Source organism: Tribolium castaneum, chromosome 1 (genome assembly GCF_031307605.1).
Source record: "Tribolium castaneum strain GA2 chromosome 1, icTriCast1.1, whole genome shotgun sequence".
Lineage (NCBI taxonomy): Eukaryota > Metazoa > Arthropoda > Insecta > Coleoptera > Tenebrionidae > Tribolium > Tribolium castaneum.
This window is the reverse complement of record NC_087394.1, coordinates 23,286,195-23,307,805: the sequence shown is the minus strand read 5'-3', so window position 1 is coordinate 23,307,805 and position 21,611 is coordinate 23,286,195. Positions and strand designations below refer to the sequence as shown.

General features: G+C 29.7%; 2 protein-coding genes across 2 annotated transcripts in view; one reads left to right on the top strand and one right to left on the bottom strand.

The window, feature by feature from the left end:
* The window catches only part of LOC656001 (uncharacterized protein), a 73,790-nt gene that overhangs the window by 374 nt on the left and 51,805 nt on the right, over window positions 1-21,611 (top strand). The window lies entirely within an intron of this gene.
* Window positions 1-21,611, bottom strand: part of robo1 (roundabout 1) — a 476,471-nt gene that overhangs the window by 410,419 nt on the left and 44,441 nt on the right. The gene's annotated exons all lie outside the window — the stretch shown is intronic.

The window sequence follows — 21,611 nt, the reverse complement described above, 5'->3', positions numbered from 1 at the left end:
TTACGAGGGTTTTTAAGGTGGTTAAAGCAGGAAAAAAACATCAATTAAGTTGAAAGTTTTCACGGTGATCCCTACACCGGTGGAGTTTTCACGGATCGAAGAATGAAAATAAATTCATTTCATTATGTAAATGCGTTTTCTTCCAGTTGACATGCTGAAAATTCAAACTGATGGCTCTATAAATTTCGATTTGTGCGAATAAATTCTTTTCGATTGGATTTTCAACAAAGCCTCAGATTAAAACCTTAACAGTCCGTAAATCCTACAGGATCATACAAAAGAGCAATTACCACGGCGCATAATCCGAATTACACGTTTTCAGTTAATACGGGAATTCACCAAATTGTTTTCTGAAACAATATGCTACCAACAGGATACGACAAAAAGTACAAAGCCTGAGGGATTTCAGCACGCCCTAATTATCGCAACTTGAAAAAATGGCGGATTACTGCTAATGACGGATGTCTAATTACAATTCAAAAATTGTTCTTGGAAAAAGAATGATTTAAAACTTCCAGTTTGAAACAAGAAGTCAAAATTAACTACAATTCTTCTAAAATTTTCGCAGAGTTGGTTCATTTTTCATTTTAACACGAGATGCATTATTCTTTAGAGTTTTAGCCTAAATCGTCTTAATCAAATATTTTAAAACGGAGATAATTTTTAGTTTTTCTAAAATTTTGAGTCCGCTCGTGTCTAACTACTGTTTTGAGATGAGCGCTTCAAAATAATCTACCTTATTATTGAAGTTACCAGATTTTCAATAATGATAGTTATTATTATTATTTTTTCATAAGTACTTTGAATGCCGCAGCTGCATTACAATTGCATTAAATCTGTTTGATTGTTAGCATTGTAACAGTGAGCCTTTTAGACTAATTAGATGGCAACTGTCACAGTTTTTGTTTAATTTGCCAATGGTCCTTTGATTTTTTTGATTCCAACAGGGTCGGCTTTTAAAATTAAAAAAAAAGTTATTGTATTTTCGTTATCAACATTTTACTAAAGAACACCTCAAACTTTGTTAACTCTCAATTTTTAAATGCTTTATTTGAAATTCCAAAGAAATCCGAGTTATTAAACAGCCATTCCATTTTAACGGACGGGATACTTTGAATAAATTTTAAGATTTAATTTTCAATTTTTATGAACGGTATCAGTAGGAACTTAGATCCAGTCAAAAACTACAAATTGATGACAAACGGGACACATAAAAGACCTCACCTTTTTATCATCGAACATTTGTATTAATTTAAAAGGCATTAATTCTAACAATTATTTTTAAGAAAAAGGTGGAATTTGTTGAAACTTTTGAAACCAAGAAATTGAAGCACAAGGCCGTGTGAAACAACTTCTGATTAATTTATTTTTTGTTTGCACATGACGGGCATGACATGACGGACGGGACAAAAAATTCTTCTGTATGAAAATAACTCTAGAAAATGTATTCAGGCAGGTTTTAATTATTATTATAAACTTTAGCAAACTAGAGAGTGGGAATTAGCAATTTTCTTGTCTTGTTTAACGACGTAATAAAAAATAGCAACATTTATACGTTAGCAATAACGGACGGGACAGCAGGATTTTCGAAGGTGAAATAGTATGTTAAGTACCAAGATTGGTAATTCTTAACGTTCGTGATGCTTATGACTTTTTTTGCACAATCCTTACATTTTTTTTAATTTAAATAAGCTTTACATACTAAAATTATTTTGAAAATGTCGGTGTCTGGTTTCATTACTCCTGGGATGGTTGTAAAAATATAAATGTTCTTGGACCGTATTTTGTCAGGTGTTTTAATACAGGTGTTAAAGAAATCTCTTAACACAATTTAAGTATTCGCATTTATTAAAACATTGTTTCCATTGCATTGACGAATATCTTAACAGTTAACATTTTATCAACAGGTTTTAATGTACATATGTATTATTTATGCATTATGTAATTTATTTTCTTGAAATGTTTCCGCTACAGTTCGTTTATTTGTATGTTGTAGTTAACAGTTTCTTCTTTATTAGTTTTTTTACATTATACATTTGACGTACCAAAATGTACCGTAGTAAAATTGATTTGAATAAAAATTATTTCTATTTTTCTTAAATTTCTAAATTAACCTATTGTGTCTTAAATACATCTTATTAAAATCTTGTTTAATCTTTTAATTTAAACAGGTTTTTTTATTTTTGGTTTTAGCTTTAATAAAGTTTTTCTGTATTCCTCATTCGGAAATTTTGTTTTTTCTGATGTCCTACTACCACCAGAAACCATTATCACAAGTGGAGAATAGTAAGTTTTATAAGACCAATCTTGAAGCACGAATTAGGTTTCAAAAACAAGTGGCGTTAACCACGAGTTATTTTAAAGAACGAGTCCTTCAAGGTCTAATAAAACGTGTTTTTTATAAGGTTTTTTTCGATCTTTTTGCCGTTTTTAAACAAAAATTGTTATTTTATTCGCTTTAGGAATTTTTGTAACGATTAATAATGTCTTAATTTAGAATGTAAAAAATTTATTTAAAATTTTTGTTGTAGCTAAATTCTGTGAAAAAACATTAGTATGGATGTTAATGAAGGTAATCTTGCATGAACATCCCCTGAAATTTGTGAAATTGACAAAAATACGGTCGCAGGAAGCGAATGTGCTTCCTGCAAATCTAAAAATTTTCGTAAAATGTTCCGTCAAATTATGAATATTTTAAGATTAAAGAAATATTAAAAAAAAAGTTAATATTGCTTATACAGGGTGTTTAACATAATTTTACGAGATCTGCGTCTGTAAATGTCACCAACAATACATATTCCGATACGAACTCGATTACAGATTTTGAAAAAATTGCATAGTCTTCTCTAGCTTGTTCACCCCTTCAAAAAATTACAACATTTTTAGTTAATTCATAGATAAATAGATTAGAATCACATTTATGACGTCTCGTGATAGAATACATGATAATTGTTTGTGAAAAATAGAAATTTACGTCTATTAATGTAACAGTCATCAGTCTGACATTTCTGACAACTACTGTCTCCAAAAATTAAATAATTAAATGTGTATTTTTGTATCCAGTCTTTTGTGACTTTTGTATATGTGGGTGCGTACATTAGGTGCAGACCTCGTAAAGTTATGTGAAACACTCTGTATGTGTGCAACATATTACAATAGATTAAAAAAAGAAATTCCCTTAAATATACAATTATGTATTTAAATGTTATTCAATTAAATTAATTGCAAAGATTGTACATCTTTAAATTCTGAAGGTTTCAAGCCGTAGCAAAGGCACAAAATTATTGTAGATAATCAAACCACATTAAAATATGACCTACTTTCTATCAAAACTTACTTTGAAATTTTAATAAGAAGTTTAACAAGTGATTAAAACTCCTTTAAAATATATACTCCAGGAGTGAAAAAATAAGCTAACCACAAACTAAGACAAACTTTACAAAAAAAACTGAATATAATAGTTTACTAAAAATAAAGATTCATAAAAAAATTGGACATGCAGAGCAGCCTTACAAATATGTGCCAATAATGTTTCGCGTCACAGAGAAATTATTTTCCAAGTTGAGAGGAATTCTTACAGAGAAGCGATCGATTTTTACAACAAAACACTTACAACAATTTTTTGTTTCATCCAAAAATTTACAAAATAGTCATTAAAAGGCGTTTTTTATGTATTCACAATACGTGTTTTTTTAATTGCATTTATTGCAATGGAAATAATGTTCTATCTTCCCCAGTGAAGTAATTAATAGATTTATCCTAAATTATTACCAGATTTTAAGACTTAATTTTTGTTGCCCAGCAATTCTGGTCTTTAATAAATTAACAGTAAAACAATTTATTAGTTGCCGATATTATACAATTGAATTTTTTGTCAATTTTCCAAAACTAATTAATTTAGCAATTTGAAAATGGAGAGCAGTACGTATATGTCTTGAAACCGACCCCGACATATCTAATTACAATTAAAGACAATTAGCTGATGAAGATCCGATTGTTGGAATTTATCAATTTGCGAGATTAAGTGAGGCGTGATCGAGTTTCGCTCGATACACTGGTAATTATATTTGCGTCGTAAGTTAATTGGAATTTTTAGCTTGAAAAGACGGATACTGACACAACAGAATTTTAATCGAACGTAAACATACCATTGCATGAATTTTAAACATCGTAGGCAAAATTTTTAAAGGGATTTACTCAGCTTCCCGTGAAACTGTATGCACTTGGACGTAGTGATACATTGTGTGTTTGTTCCAATGGAGTAGTTTTATTGCCTCGACATATTAGAGCTTTGAGTGAATCAAACGAAATCTTATACTTCCATAAAAATATCAGAAGCTTTTATTTCAATGTTATCAATCTTTGTCTGATGTTTTCTTTTACTTTATAGACACTGAATGAAATTTTTGTAAAGGCTCAAACATACCTGGCGAGCTGTGGAGCAAAAAATTGCACAAATATGTTTGATCTTTCATTGTAGACTCATAAAAAGTTGTTTTCTTGAATACAGCTTCGAAAAAATAGATTTGTTAGATTGTTGGAAATATCAAGTATTAAATTCAAAGAAGCGACTTTCAATTACCCACCTGTGTGTGATATCAGGCTTTAAAACAATAGCGGAATTGATAATAATTAAGTTAGAGCGCTGTGAGTTTTTATTGTTCAAATTAAATTTAATTAAAATTTAATGCGTCAATTTTGGAACAAAACAGCGGAATAACTTTTGATTAAAAATACGAATAATACGCTCTGAACGTCGTATTACGCTTGATAAATTTTCTAATAATTTTTGGGAATAAAGTAATAAAATGTGTACTCCTTAGGCGCACGAAACTCCTCTAACAAAACTAATAAATAAGAACCTGGCGACGTGAATCACACTTTTATACTCATCTTTATACCACTTCTTTCGCTTCTTTTATATCATGTGTAGTAAAATATGGCTCTTATTTTCTTGTTATTTAAAGTAAGCCACACTTCGCCGCTTTCGTCGGTCATAAAGCAGCATTCGGGCGAATTTTTGATCAATAACCGCAGTTACGCGTGATCATGAATTCTTAATCACTTTCGATGAAAAAATCGCTCTAAAACGTTGCCTCTTAAGTGGTTGAATCGCTTCCATTAGAAGTCATGCCAAATCCGCATTATGCGGCTTTCCTAAACGACGGTCGGTATCGATTGGGCTTTAGACCTTCTATTGGTTATAGCAACGGCTATTTTTATGTACGAAAATAAACAATGGTTTCGGAGAGCTTAAAAATGATGGATACAAATGGTTCGGCGTTTACCATCGAGTGAACACTTTGAATTGATTTCGATAAGTGAAACCTTCAGTCATTTGGCTGTTATTTTCACGAGCAATCAATAACATAAAGTGTTTGTTCATTTTTAGGGCTGACAGTAACGGGGAAATCAATGTCGAAATGTTAAAATATCAGGAAAAAAATTGCTAAGAAGCAAATTTCTCCAGCCAGTTCTGAGTCAGTTTAAGGCTAAAGGGGAAGACAGTTAAAGCAAGTGTGGGCGACATTTGTAAATCAATTTTAAATCAAAAAATGGAATTGAGTCTTTTAAATTAGAATTTGAGACAACGTAACACTTTTTTGAAAAAAAAATATTTGATTTATTAAAATTTTAAACAAATATTCATAATATTTTAAAAAAGGTGTACGGGAAAGATGCACTGTGATGATACGAACAGAATGCGTCCAAGAAACAAATAAAATTTGTACTAGTTTTGAACGAAACGCGAAAATTCATTTTACTTTGACAAAATTTGACGCTGAGAATCTCCAACAGTCAAGTGTGGGGTAAGAGGAAGAGAGGGCAGAATAAACCTCGAAGAACTAAAGACAGGAAGATGTGAAACACGATGTTTCTGTATCCTTCTATTATTTATACACATAATTATCCTATTAATTCTTTGAACTGAATTTAGTAATGCACTAAACATCAGTGTTTTTTTTTGTAGTAATGTTTATTTATTAGTAATTTTTATGTATTCCTTGCTCAAAAACTTATAAATGATCAAAAGTTTGGAATACGACTAAATCTATTTTTCACTTTGGAACAATTTTAATTTATTTTCGGTAAAAAAATATTTTGTCATGACATCATGAGGATTTCTGATGATAGAGATTGAGAAAGCCCAGCAAGAAGCAAATAATGTGAAACAACCCTGAATTCCAATTTTTCGTTAATTAAATTCTCTGAAATACCTAAGATTTTCTAGGAATATGTTGAAAAAAAAAGCTGAAAGGGATCAGACAAGTCGACAAAACAAATAAAAACTACTCATAATAATCACCAGAATTTAGCGTTTGCTTTTAAATGTTCAATTTTCTTCTTAATGTATAGTCGATTTTTTTTTATAATTAACTGTCTAAGAGCCGTCAGGTTGGCATTTATTATAAATAGTAATTTTTTTGAATTAAGGTTGGTGTAATTTTTTAACTGGCAAATTCAGTTTCCAAATTTTTTAAGTTGTCTCCAATTTAAATTACGTAGTAGTTATTTTAGACCACCTTTAGAATAACGAATTAACGCTTAACACTAACGTCTAATCTTCAAAAATGTCAAAACTGGTGTTCAAAATGTCAAATACAGAATATAGTGAGTTTTAAAAGTAGTTAGACATGAACTTTTAGGGTGATATTCGGAAGTAAAATTACCGTTGTGGGCGCCACTGAGCTAGGTCGAAAACAGTAACCATAAATGGCGGGAAAATGTTTATTCGGATATTTTGAGCGTTGTACAAATTTTGGGGCTTCACAATTATTACATTGCCTATGCGGAATGATTATTGTATCTTTGATGCAAGAGACTTATGTTGACAAATGAGAGATGACGAGGAAAACACGAATAACGAATGGCTGTTTGGTTCACTTTCTTTATTGGAAAATTATTACAAAGACATTGAAAAGCCTACCTTTTGGCATAATTTACGTTTAAATGTATCAGCAGTTGTTAATCTTTATTGTAGTTTTGTAGATTTACCGCAGCATTTCATGATTTTTTCAGTGGAAAATTCTAACCTAAAATTCACACACTTCACTAATTTATTGGTTTCTTGAGCCAAACTTTGTGTTCGCTGTGATCCATTACTTATAATCTTTAATTAGACAACTGTTTGATAACACTTTGTAATCAAAATTTAAATATTTTTCACTTTTTATCCACTTTCAAGTTCCAACAATAAACACTTTATACCACGAAAAACTACAGAACCAAAGTCAACGCTAGTATTTACAACTACGTACTTTTAAAGTGATTCTTTCTATTGTAAGTAATTAACACTATACACGCAAAATTGTTGAACAATTCATTAAATGTCAGTTAAATGTGGAATTACGAAAATTTCTTTACTGTTTTCGACATAGTTCAAAAGTCATTACCAGAGGGCGTCTAGTTAATTTTATTTCCGAATAGGTCTTTCTCAGAATTTTGACTCTGACAGTAAATTATATAAAAAAATAAACTACAGGTACTCGTATGAAAATGTTTTTCAAAATATGTAAATGTGTACATAATATCATTTAAGCATCGTTGGTGTTAGAATAACAGTTTGGTTAATTAATGTTTTCATATTTTTAATTTTATTAACACTAGTATTAATATGTATTTTTAATGCAATGATAATAATTTTACTGTATGGAATTAAAAAAAAATCCGAAAAAAATCACATGCATAAAGAAAATAATAAAAAACTTTTTGCAAACGCAGATTTCTACGTGCGATTATTATAAGTTTTTGAGATACACAAAAAAGTAGCTTTTTAATACTAGTACTAGTTATGTAAAAAAAATATAAAAGGGAGACAAAACCAATTATTACTAAATTCTTTCGAAAATAATTCAAAAAAGAAAAAAGTGTTACGTTGTCTCAAATTTAATGAAGATTTTCTGTTCAAAATTTTTTTTAGTTTCCAAAAAAAGTGAATAGTTAAAAAGATAATAGAAAAATAAATTCCGCGCCATCTTGAGGCTTAGAAACACACTAAAACATGTTCCACTTTTTAGTTTGAACTATACTGGGCTCACCGTCCAGGCCGGCGTGCGAATGCACTAATGTGGAACTCAATTTTTAAGAAAAATAATACACAAAACCGTTTTTTTACAATTGGATGATGTTCCTAGATTCACTCATTACCTCACAGATCAGTTCTTATCTCGATTTAAATATTTGTAACCAAGTTATAACGGGGTAAACAGCGTAATAGTCTTAATGTTTTTATGGAAAAACGTAGAGTTCAAATGGCATTAAAAAAATAGTGGGTGATATTCATAAAAAGTAGTGCATGCTTATACTTATATTTTTTTAAGTAGATGCTTACATCCATATTCATAAAATTATAAGTATTTACTTATGTAGTATTAGCATATGTTTATAGGATCAAAAAAACATAAATATCTACTAATGTTTATATTCATAAAACATAGTAGTTACTAGGAAAAATTAGTATATACTTATAAAGTCACTAGTCTGCTATTCGTGAGACTTATCTGTCTGCAGAAGTCAATTTTTTAATCGACGCTATGCTTGTAGCACCAAGAACACCCAGAAATTTTAAAGTTAGGCAAAATAATCCGCCCAAACGTGATTTTATTCAAATGTATCGGTTTTCTGCCGAAAGTATTGAGTGGTTAACACAACATTTCTTGGGGGAAGAAAATGATGGCGAAACTCGTGGTGGTGCAGTAAATTCTTTCACTAAAATGAAAATTTTACTAAGATATATTGCAGATTCTGGTAAGTATGTAGTATATGTATTTAGTTTACTAAATTTTAATATTATATTATTATTTGCAAAATTTTGTTAAAAATGAAGTGAAAAATTTCCGAATTTGGCCGAAATTGTTACAATCTAAGAGACATTCAATTATTTACACAAACGAAAAATACTTTTTTTTCTTCAAAATTTTTGGCACTTTGTTCAACCAGAAATCAAAAACGCAATTATTTTGCCAAAATACTTCATAAATCACCGAATTGTGTCGAAGGTAAGTTATTTTCCTTTTTTGAGCGCGTAAGTGAGGCTTATTGAAATGAAACAATAAGTTGATACACCGTAAGCCAAAATTTTCTATATTTTTTTTATTAAATTTTGGAAAAATTACCGAAAAAATCACTGAATTTGGTCGAAACATGATGTTATTTTTGCCTTTTTCGGGCACCTGAGCTAAAGTTTAAAATAATGGAAAGTGAAACTATTTCGGCATTATGTGTGTTTTTTCGACCAAAATTGATTTTTGCAAAATTGAAAATTTTTAACAAATGTGTCGGCAATCAAGCAAGCACATGTAAGTACATACTTATATCATGTAAGTATTTGCTCATAAGAATAAGCATCTGCTTATGAATATGGATGCAAGTATTTACTTTTAGGTTCAACTGATACTTATAAGTATTTGCTTATAAGTAGATACTAATTTTTATGAATATCACCTAGTATTACAAGAAAGTCATATAACAGACCTATACAAAAAATTATCAAAAAAGCATAGTACTATTTTTTAATAAAAAATAAATAAATAAAATGGCTAAGAATTGCGATTTTTTTAATTTTATTTTTAAATGACAATAACAAATTTTTTCAAATTTATGTATATTGTTGCTAAGGTCCTCAGAAAGTCACCATATTTTTTCCAAACAATTTGAACTTACAGTGTTTTTAATAGAACAGCAAGTTAAATCGCCTTTTTAACCCGTTTTAAGTCGGTTACAAATACTTCAGATGAAATACAAACTAACCTGTGAAGTAGTGATTGAATTTAGGAACAACATACAATTGTAAAAAATTATTTTGTTTATTACTTTTTTTAAAAATTCAATTTCAAATTTTGCGTTCACGCGCTTGCTTGAACAGCTCCTCTTCAGACGTTCTGAGTACAGTTCAACCTTAATCTCGCTTTTGGAATGTTAATAATTAAACCCGAATGTGGTCTGTCTTTAACGTAACCATTGTGGCCCGCAAGACGCTCCGTTTCCCCCTCAATAAAAATTAAATATTTTCCAATTTAGACCGAAACGGTGGCAGATGTGCCACGTTTGCTCTACATTTTTGGCATTTGGGAGTGTCGTAAACGCGGTTATTGTCCTTCCGGGTCCTCCTTAATTAAGACAGCCGAAAAATAAAATTTTAATATAGAGAGAGAGGCAAATTAATGCGATAAATTCTGGCTGTATGCTGACCATCGTGAATCTAAACAGATTAAACACACGCAAGTTAGTTGGGTCTGAAAGGAAACTGAAATATATCATTCGCTGTAAGCTTTCGTGCAAGCGTGTATCGCTTCAGGTTTCATGATATTAAAGCGCGCAGCTTGTTTTTCAGGCACTTGTTTCACTCGATGATTTGAAACAATAACTGAAACCTAATAGACTTGTTCTAATGTGACCCTATTTTGCGGGCGGTGGTAAACAAGCGCGCTACTGAAACTAGTAATTCGTAACGAGCTTAATTAGTGAAAAAAAGGACGAGATGTGGGAGTTAACAGAAGAAAAAACGGGAAAAAAGTTAAGGTGTCGCAGTAACATAATTTAAGAGACGGGTCTCAAGATTCGGAGATAGGGCAACATCTGTGTGAAAGTTTATTAGAAAGTAAATCATAATTTTTTATGAAAGCATCAAAGTGCTCCTCCTTATGAGGAGTTCAAAGAAGTTTACAAAAATATATAAATAAAAGTGTTTTTGTCATTTATTGGGATCAAAAAATCTGTGGTACAATACCACTATTTTTTCTCGAAAGTCCATAAAAATTATTAATTTAATTTTGTCTACTATTTAAAAAGGTAGTTATTATAAAAATTTTAAATTTCAAGGCGAGCAATTATTATCTGTAATTATAATTACTGTCTATTATCTATACAGGGTGCTCAAAAACTGGCGCACCAACTCAGTGGTACGTTATTAAGAAGCAAGTGCAAATTACGGGAAAAATGTTGAAAAAATTCCTAAAGTTATATTTTAAAAAATCTGGAGCTACAAACTTATTGAGTTAACTTCTTTAGTTTTCATTATTTTTTAATGTTTTTATGGTTCACACTAAGTAATCGTTCCCGAATACAACGACGAATAATTATTTTTAAATTTCCTATCAGACTTTAACAGCTTTTTTAATTTAAAAAAATTAAAACTCTCAAAAAAATCACAGTTTGTAGATGTGCCAACACTGGGAATTATTTCCTAGGAAACCGTTTCAAAAATAATTTATTTCATTGTTGTTCAAATTCTATTGCGATCATGACTGTTAGACAACGTTGCCACATATCATTTATATAAAATTAGTTAATTATCAATAACTTTAATACAAAGAATTTTTTTACTATTTTTACCTTTATATGTAACCACTTCTCTACCACACACCATTGAGTTGGTGCGCCAGTTTTTGAGCACGCTGTATATTATTAATTAAAAGTAATTTTTTTTTATTAATTATATTTGCATATAACAAATCTTACTAATTACTAATATTACCATTTTTTTATAAAGATTTATTACAATTACAGTTATTCAATTACGATAATTTTACAGTTAGAAATTGTTTATTATTTCATTAATAAGCTGTAAGAAACTAGTTTTGAAAAATTGGTTAAGGTCAAAGGTATGAAATTCAAAAGAACATAGTTTTTTAAAACTAGAAAATAAGTTAAATAGTAACAATAAATTTAATATGATAAAAGATTTATTACAACAAAAAATATGGTTTTGTTCGATCCGCTGTATATTGTCAAAGTAGTTTAGAAAAGCAAATTTATTTTATTTATTTATTTATAAAATTAAATTTCTAAAAAACCCACATCAGATAATTACATTACATACCTCACATATTTTGATTTATGTAATTTATTAAACAGAATTAAAAACAAGTCAAAAGTTTAGTTATAGGTGTAAATAATAAAGCAAAAAATGTAAATTTTTGTTAGCTGTCCTATCAGCTAAGTTTATCAGTGTAAAAAAAGTTAATTTTCTTCATCAACTGAGATGCATTTAATTGCAAAGGAATTTATTTAGAACAAGTTTACAGAAAAAATTGTAATGGTGTAAATTGGTAATACAGAGTGAGTCGGTTGAAAACATATTTTTGAATACATAGTATACTGCGGTATTTTTTACATTGCAACAGTAGCTAGGGACATTTATAGGTTGGTATCGCTATCGTTGAGATGAAAACGGTTATTTTTTTATGATAAGTGACAGTTCTTGTCAAATTTTTGATTGTTTGTCCTATTACCAACCCATTAGCAAAAAACACTAAATTATAAAAAATATATTTTTTTCTTGAAAGATTCGTTACAAAAAATATTGTACCTAACTTGTTTGGAAAGCAATTTCACACATTCGTACTTCATGCAGCACTCGCTACGCTCGTGCAGCAAACAAAGTGCTCATGTTGGAAATTGTACTTTCCAAACTCCTTAGGTTAATAACTATTTTACTGTATCGAAAAATTAAATAAGTACTTGTCTTTTTTTTCTCCTTGCAGGTAAATTTCTTCAGAATTTGTCCACAATTCTTTAAAATCAAAATTAATTAATTAATATATTTTTTTAATTATTATTTTAGTGTTCTGAAATTAAAGATGCTTAAATGTTTTGTGCAGAAATTATATTAAAAAAAATGTCAGAAGTCTCCCATTCTGTAGCTCACATTTAATTGTAATCAAATTCTAATTCGCTATTAATTTGATGACCGTTTTCAAAAAAACGGCAACGTAATTAAAAGTAGTTTAATTAGTAATTAATTCTTAAAAATAAAACGCTCAGTTAAATGCTATGTACTTTTCAAAAACCCAAATAAATCGCAAATTTATAATGTTTGTATATGATAGGTAATTTTGTACAATATTTCTTAAAGCATCGCTTGTTTCAGAATTAAAACAAAAAAAATTCTGCGACTTAGTTTTATTAGTTAATTTTACGCAAATGGAATTGTGGAAAAATCATGAAAAAATTACATAGGTACATCATAGAGATTTCTCTATAAATATTAGTTTTTGAAATGTAGTAAGAATATAATTTTAGCAGTATTATACTGAATAAAAAAAATCGTAAAAAATACGCAATCGTAATATTTATCAAAAAAAAAATACAAGGTGAATCAATTAAGGGTGTTTTTTAATGAAGCGTATAGTACTCATTCCAACTGTTAAAAATATACAAAATTAATCCAGGATTGTATTGTTTTGGGTATTAACACCTTTGTCTTGACAGTTTTGCTAAAATTTCATTATATACAATCTCTAAAAGAATGTAGGATCGTAGAAAGTATTAAAAGTTTGCCGTTTTTTTCCAGAAAAAACAACAATGTTAGTCCATGAAAAATTTGCTTTTACTGGTTACCTGAGTAGATAAAAATTGGTACTATTCAGAAATTGCATGGAAATAAAATATTTAAATGCGGGACATTAAAATTTCAGAACCACCTGAGATCGTACACTCTTTTATAAACAGTCTGAACTATTCTACATTTGAAAGAAAAAAAAACAATTTTGACTGTCTTTTTTTAATCTAACGCAGTATCAAAGTGGTGAGTGTAATTAGGTAGTAGTTTTGGTTACATTTAAGAAAATTTCAGAAATAATATAATTATTTCACACTGCATAAAAATAGTATACATATATTATACATAAGTATAGTAAAACAAGTTTTATAAGCCTAGAAAACGAGCCGTAGTAATTAAACTAATTAAAAAAAATTTTTGTCGTCTAGGGAGTTTTGTGTCAGTTGCTAACGGTAATAAATAATAAATAATAAATAATAAATAATAAATAATAAATAATAAATAATAAATAATAAATCATAAATAATAAATAATAAATAGTAAATAATAAATAATAAATAATAAATAATAAATAATAAATAATAAATAATAAATAATAAATAATAAATAATAAATAATAAATAATAAACAATAAATAGTAAATGATGATAAATACAGAAGAAATGATGATTAAATCGACTGTACGTGTATTCCACGTACGCATTATGAATCTCTTGAGAACTAAATATCCCTAAATTTATTAAAGTATACTGTACTTTAATGAGCCATAAACGACTCCTACTGATAGACGTTAAAAAACGTATTATAAACGCAAAGTATAAAATAATAATTAATAATATAGAAAATGAAGACACAGATTTAATCACACGAAATGTGATTAAATAACTCTAGAAAGAATAAATTATCAAAGCATTTTTTTCTCTTAAAAGAAAACTTCAATTTGACAAAGCTAACACCTTATATTTCTATAAAATTTAAAAGTTTTTGTTTTGTTTTGAGAAGTGTTTAAAATGATGAAAAACTTTTATGTAAAAACAAACAGTTTCTTGATGTTCTAAACGACAAGCCAAATATAAAACTTTCAGTGAGATATTATTAAAATCTTATCTGTAAAAATTAAAACGTATTTTAAATAAAATGCACCCTTATTTTCTCAAGGAGGATTTTGGTGCTAAACCACTACGTTAGTATAAAGAGCAAAATTGGTTTAATCTTTGTTTTAGAGCCAAATAAACGACATATTTATCATTTCATAACAGATCACACCAGAATAAACTCCTTTTCTTTTCAATATATTGAAACACGTTTTTTCCACTTTTCCTGCCCTTTTCTGTCATTTGCTCGCCAATAATTCACTCCTCCCATTTAAAATTCCACCCAACTCCTCGAGTTTTCCTTGCTCTTTTCAATTTCCCGTTAGCACAACCCTCTTTTATTTGCATTTAATAAAACCACATTGTCTGGCAGCGCTTCGTATGTCCCTAATTCTCCCGTATTTATTCCAAATTAGTGAAAATTTTCCCGAATTGATTGATTTTTTCTCGATCTCTGCCAACTCTCGTGCTGCACTTGACACGCTATTACCGACATGATAAGGGAAGGTTTGCAAAGTTGTAGTAACCGCCGGCTGGGGGCGGCCTCTCAGGGGGCCCAAGTGTCTTTTTCCAACAGACACCGGCGGCGTCAAGAAGACTGTGCGTATATCGATTCCAGGGTGCATTGTACTTGTAATATCTGTGACCCCATCTCAACCTACTTCTCATGATTTATAACTCTCGAAGCAAAATCTGATTCGATAGAAATGGCGAAAAAATCCGCCCTTGTGTTAAGCGAAATCGGATTAGTGCGAGACGCAGGGGAAAGTTTGCCCGTTTGTCGCGCAACTGGATTAAAAAATTACCAGCTGAAAGCAACCCTTACGTAAAAATAATTCAGCGCAGGTGTATTAAGTTCGCTCGTTATCCGGCCTTTTAAGGGTTAATAAATAAAGATACAAAGTCATAATTCGCGTCGTTTTTCATTATGCGATGAAATTGCCGCCTCGAGGCGCTTATTACTTCTGTAAGGAGTGTAATGCATGTCGCGTGAATTTATGGCATGTCTGAGATTAATCGATACGCCCACGGATCGTTTTACCATAATAAGTGCTCCATGAATGCTATTATCGAACGGGGAATTGGAATTGAAAAAGCAGGGCTTAACGAAGTGACAGAATGGATGAAATTCGATACGGTTTGCGAGATACGTTACACGGAAAATCATTCAATAATGTGATTCGCAATACGGGCAAAATAAATTAGACGCAGGATTTGCTTCGTTATGGCACAGTTTGCTTGAGGACAACACTATCGGATGCTTTATTAGAGTCAGACATCAAAGCTCCGCCGCAACTTATTTGTGGCAAATTTCGGAATTGAATAAATTAATAACGGAAGATCACATCGGAATACAAATACGGTAGCATTGTGCCCAAGGAACTTGCTAGTGTGTGAATGCAGTCTAGTCTGAAAATTTCTCATCAAATCATTTTGATTCAGATTTAGGGTGAAATGTTTCGGACATTTACCAAAACTACAACATTTTAAACAAGAAATGTTTAGGTATTGTGTGCTTTTATCAAAAATTATTATTTTTTTAATCTACAACAGCCGTGTATTAGCGTCATTACACCACTCATTCGGTACTATTTGAGTTGGATAATGAAATCAAATTAATCAAATAAAATTTTATTAAAATGACAATTAACACGAATCTGAGGGCAGATTTTCCTTTTCTGAACCGTCCATTACGCTTTAACTTGCATAGTTTGTTAAATAATAATAAAATTAGTAAATTTGAGGACTCGTAGTTGTCATAAAAATGTCAAAGTTTCCTTGATTTTTAATTTTGACAAATTTTTTATTCCTTTTAACAAATTTACTTTCGGTTCACTTTCATAAAAACCATTGTGATAGAATTGACTAACCTGTTACCATGACAACTACAATGGTTTCTATGAAAGTGTAGATAAAGTTTTGTTTATCATACGTAGGCTAGAACACATTACAATTATAATTAATGATTATAATAATGCTTCCATGTCACTAATAATATGAATAACTATTATAAAAAAATTTAAAGTGTTGTTTGCACAAAACATGTAAGTAAGCATCGCTTGTTTTAGAATAACAGTACAAATTAATAAATGTTCGATTAATTAGTGTTTTACTCAGTTAATGTGTTTAATTTAATTAAGTAATATGTTAACTAGAACGTTTAGAAGGAATTGTGGAAAAATTTTGAAAATATTCACATGCATAGAGTAAATGCTGTACTCTGTGAAGATTTCTAACAGTTATTCTACAGCTATTCCATTTTAACAAACGGGACACTACAGAAACTTTTACATCTTATTTTCAATTTTTATGAACAGTATCAATAGAAGTGAATTTTTCTTTTTAGGAACTTAGTACCAGTCAAATTGTTTGCAACTTACAATTAGAGCAACATTTTTAAAATTTGAAATACGAGCAGAAAAAAGAAGTACAAATTGATGACGGACGGGACACAAAAAAAGGCCTCACATTTTTATTGTTAACATTCGTGTTAAAAATCTGTTAATTTAAAAGGCACTAATTGCAACAACTATTTTTAAAGTAAAAGGTGGGATTCGTTGAAACTTTTGAAACCACAAAATCGAAGATCAAGGCAATGTGCTACTACTTCAGATTAATTTACGTTTTTAATTTTTAGACCAAAAATCTTGTGTGTGAAAATAGCTCTAAAAAATTATTCAAACTGGTTTTCATTGTTATTAAGGACAGTAATAATATTAAAATTAGACAGTGGAAATTAAACATTCTTTGTTTTGTTTAACAACGTACGAAATAAGAACAACATTTTAATGTTTGCGATATCGGAGATGACATCCAAAGTTATAAATTATAAAGATAAAAAAATAATATTACTAATCAATTTACTTATCGATTTCCATTTTCTTAACTATCAAAAACTAGAAAAATACTCTTTATAAAATATTCAACAGTATATTACGTCAGTATTTTATGGTATCGCTTAAAAGGCATAGTATGTAAATTTTAGAATTCAATAAATTACTTAATTTTAAGTGATTAATAGATTATTCTCTCTCAAAAATTCTTTTATTGCAAAATACAGCTTTCAATCGATGTGATGGCCTGAAAATCGAACACCGTACTTCGTGAATATTTCTAATTCTAACTAATAATCAGATATTTTATTTGAACACGAAAAATATATTATAAGTGTAATATTTAGAAAATAAAAACATAAAAAAAATTGTAATCGGCACCTTATCTTAACAAATATAATTGTCATTCTAATTCAGCTCGATATAATAAATTAGCAGCTAGTCCAATAACTCAATGTTGGCAATAGATTTTATGCCGCAATCTTTAAAAATTATCCGGTATTACAGATTTTTCTAAATTCTTAACGCACACAACTATATCATGTTGAAAACAACAAGAGTAATATTAAAAAACTTTTTTGAGCCTCTTTATTATGGTTGTCAAATTAATTATTAATTGAGTCATTAACAGCACAGCAGAGATAGTTATTAAGTATTCTAACAATTGCAAGGTAATACTCGTAATAAATAAAATCCGTATTTATTATTTTTTCATTATTTATTATTTTATTATCATATAGGTACATCAATATCCCACGATGGGTGTCCACCAAATGATTCTAACAATCTTTAATTAACAAATATATTTTTGAGAAATAATACTCAAAAATTTTTAATAGATTTATGAGTCACGAGTTATGTTATGAGTATTACTATTGCAGAATGCATATTACAAGAAAATTAATACTAGTATGGGAAACACTGTATATTGCGCTCGTAATAATAATAGGTAAGTGTCGTTTATTTGGTTTCTGAGTTTATTTTGACATTATTTTTTCAATAATTTACAGCATCTTACAGCCCTTGTCAGGCATATTCTGAAAGCGCAGTTAAATTCTGCAGTTTAACATTTGTAGCGGGAGACTATCGTTCGATTAGCTTCTCCACATACAACTTTCTTACTCATGGGAAAATTGTAGTGTCATTTTTCAAATATACAGGGTGTCTTAAAATTGGCAAATTCAGAGTTCAGAGCATTGTAGAGAATCACTCACATTAGTAGTCCAAATGTAGAAAAAAATAAAGATTCGGGACTTCCCCACAAAGACACAATGGTTTAGAGTTCACTCTTTGAACAGCGTTTTCTTCAAATCTAGGTTAAAAGTTTCATTTTTTGTTGTTATCAATGGTGTACATGATTGTGAAAAATAATAAAGCAAAACAATTTCTCAAAAAATTATCTTTATTTTGGAGTGAAATAATCTTAAATTTTTGTATTTTTTGTTTCATTTTCGAGAAAAATTGCAAAAATTTGAGATAACGCTAATTTTTTGATTCATTATTTTTAATAAAAATTTTAGTTACCATAAAAAATAATAAACACTGAATTTTTTAGCTTGCAGCTGAAACGGGGAAGCCCCGAATTTTCATTTTGTTTCCATATTTCCTAATAAAGTAATTCTCTACAACGCTCTGAACTCGGAATTCGCAAGTTATAAGACCCTGTATTATGCAGCAGTGATCGTAGTATTTGAATTTAAAACTACAACGATTTACACAAAAAAGTTTAAATCCAATGGGCTTATTGTGTAAAAAACCTAAATCGGACCTGAAACAGACATTCCCGCTATATTTCTATTTTGTCTGTGGAGCATTTGTCGAATTTATTTTGACGTAATAAATTTTTCGAAACGAAAAATGCGGTAATCGTCCAGATAAAGCCGCAAAACATGGAAGCAGCGAAAAATGAATAAGCAACAAGTGCTCGATTTACGTCAATGTATAAATCAGTGGTCGCTGAAAACACGAACATGAAAAGTACAATCAGCGTAAGATCAACAATGTAGTCGTAATTCCATCCGAATAAATCTCACTCCGGCGGCGCTTTCTTATCACGATCGCCCTTTGAACGAATATTTCACACGAGAAATAATCGATTCGAGCGCTCCATCCCAAGATAAACACTTTATGGAAAGGGGGCTTTAATCTATTTAACTTCGACTGTTGATATTGGAGTTATGGTGCCGATGAATTATAATTAAATTACTTTTATCAGTAATGAGTGTAATTTTGTGAGAGGGTGGGATTTTATCAGTTTATCGACGGCGTGTTCGAGGCCGGACAAACATAAAATTCTTCTTTTTGCCTTTCTGGGGGAATTCAAAGTAATTTCGGTGAGTGTTTTTCGAGCCCAAAGCAACAACTAAATGATGATTATTGAACGTAGGAAAAATAAGTCGACATTTTCAATTTGCATATTTAAAAACTTCCAGCCTGCGTTTAATTTATTCGGCACGTGTGCAGATCCACCTCATAAGTTGCAAGGGTTAGCCCCAAGTAATTGAACTTGAGTTAAATTACATCATGTGCCTCTCCAGATCACTGTAATCGCTTTAATTTCGAATAGAAATAGAAATTTAATACGATTATCGTGTCGATAGTAATATGCGGATAATTGGACGGAATTGATTCGCATTTAAATGTCTGGAAACGATTTGTTCCAATTGATGAAAAATCATTTTTTTCGTTTGTTCTGCCAGTTGTAATAAGCTTGTCTCGAGGGCGTGGAATGTAGCAAATATCGGTATTTGGGAGAAAACAAGCTCTATATTTAACTAGGGAAGGCTGCCTATATCTACCCTTACATCAAAATAATTTACAACATTTTTGGAATTTCGTGGTGGTGATAAAATCTGTTCAAATACAGGCTGTTCCATATTAGAAGTATTGGTAGTTCTAACAATGGTAGTCATTTAAAAATTTTTATACAACCATAATCTCTTAGGTCCTGCTCAATGAAAACACTTTCAAGATGGTGACACTTCCGGTTATACCGGAAGTCGCTATCAACTTTCTTATTTTAAATAGAAAGCTATGTTTTTCACTGCGTTTTTGGATTAGTTGAGTTATTTTAAGGCCGTCTTTATCAGCTTTTTCTATACCTAGGTTTTACCGTTTCAGAGATATTTAAAATTTTTTGAAAATTTTTGGATTTGCAACTGTCACTTAAAAAATCGGTAACTCTCTTAGCTTTAGAGATTTCGAAATCATATTTGGAGGACTAAAAGAAAAAGCCTAAAAGCCTAAAAGTAAAAGTTTATTCAAAATTGGAAAAGAAGTTAATAAACTCAAAAATTTTCAGAATAAGTTTGAACAACTTCAAGTACCCATAACTTAAATTTTTCAAATGGGATGTCCCAATTTTTATTTTACTAGATGGAAGAGAATTTTTTTCTGCATCGATCTGTATTAGCATTCCCTATACCTGTCTGAGTTATATTGTTTTTTTGACATTGCAAAAATTTTCTTACTAACCACAGCTATTTTTGCATAGTTTGCCATAAAAATATTTTTGATTAAACAAACAACACACTGTTCAAAATTGTGTCGGCCGTTTTGTGAAAACAAAATAATTTTATTAAATGTTGGTTTAAAAAAAACATTAATTTTTCACATTTTTTTTCTCGTTTCCATGACAACCTACAACAAACGGCCTATGGCTAATAAATTTCTCAATCCCAACAAAAAGTTGTGGTAATTTGAAAATTATTAAACATAAATATAAGGAATGCTAATACATTCGATGCAGAATTCAATTCTCTACCATTTAGTGAAATAAAACTTGACATTTCATTAAAAAAATTAGTTATAGGTGCTTAAAGCTCTGAAAACTTAACTTTTAACATTTAGGGTTTGTTAGTCGTTTTCGGAAATTTAAAAATACCAAACGAAAGATCTAGGATTCCTCTTTCAAATGAGCTAAAAAATATTTCTAAATTTTAAAAAATAGCAGAGTTATCAATTTTTGAACTGAAATGTGCAAATCCAAAAAAAAAATTTTAAACCTTAAATATTTTGTAAACGGCTAAATTTATGTATAGGAAAAGCTTATAAAAACTACATTAAAATAACTTTAGAGATCCAAAAAAAAAACGCATTAAAAATATAGTTTTCCATTTAAAATAAGGAAGATGATAGGGACTTCCGGTGTAACCGGAAGTGTCACCATCTTGAAAATATTTTCATTGAAGAGGACTTAAGAGATTATAGTTGTATAAAAATTTTTAGATGTCTATCATTATTAGAACTACCGATACTTCTAAAGTGGGGTTTAGACGGAACACCCTGTAGATTTGTTCGTGTTCAATAGAAAATCGTAATTGAGACACTCTGTACAAGAAATTAGAGACAAAAGTTTTGCCTTATGTCTATTACACGTCAAGTAAAAGTAGAAATAAGAAA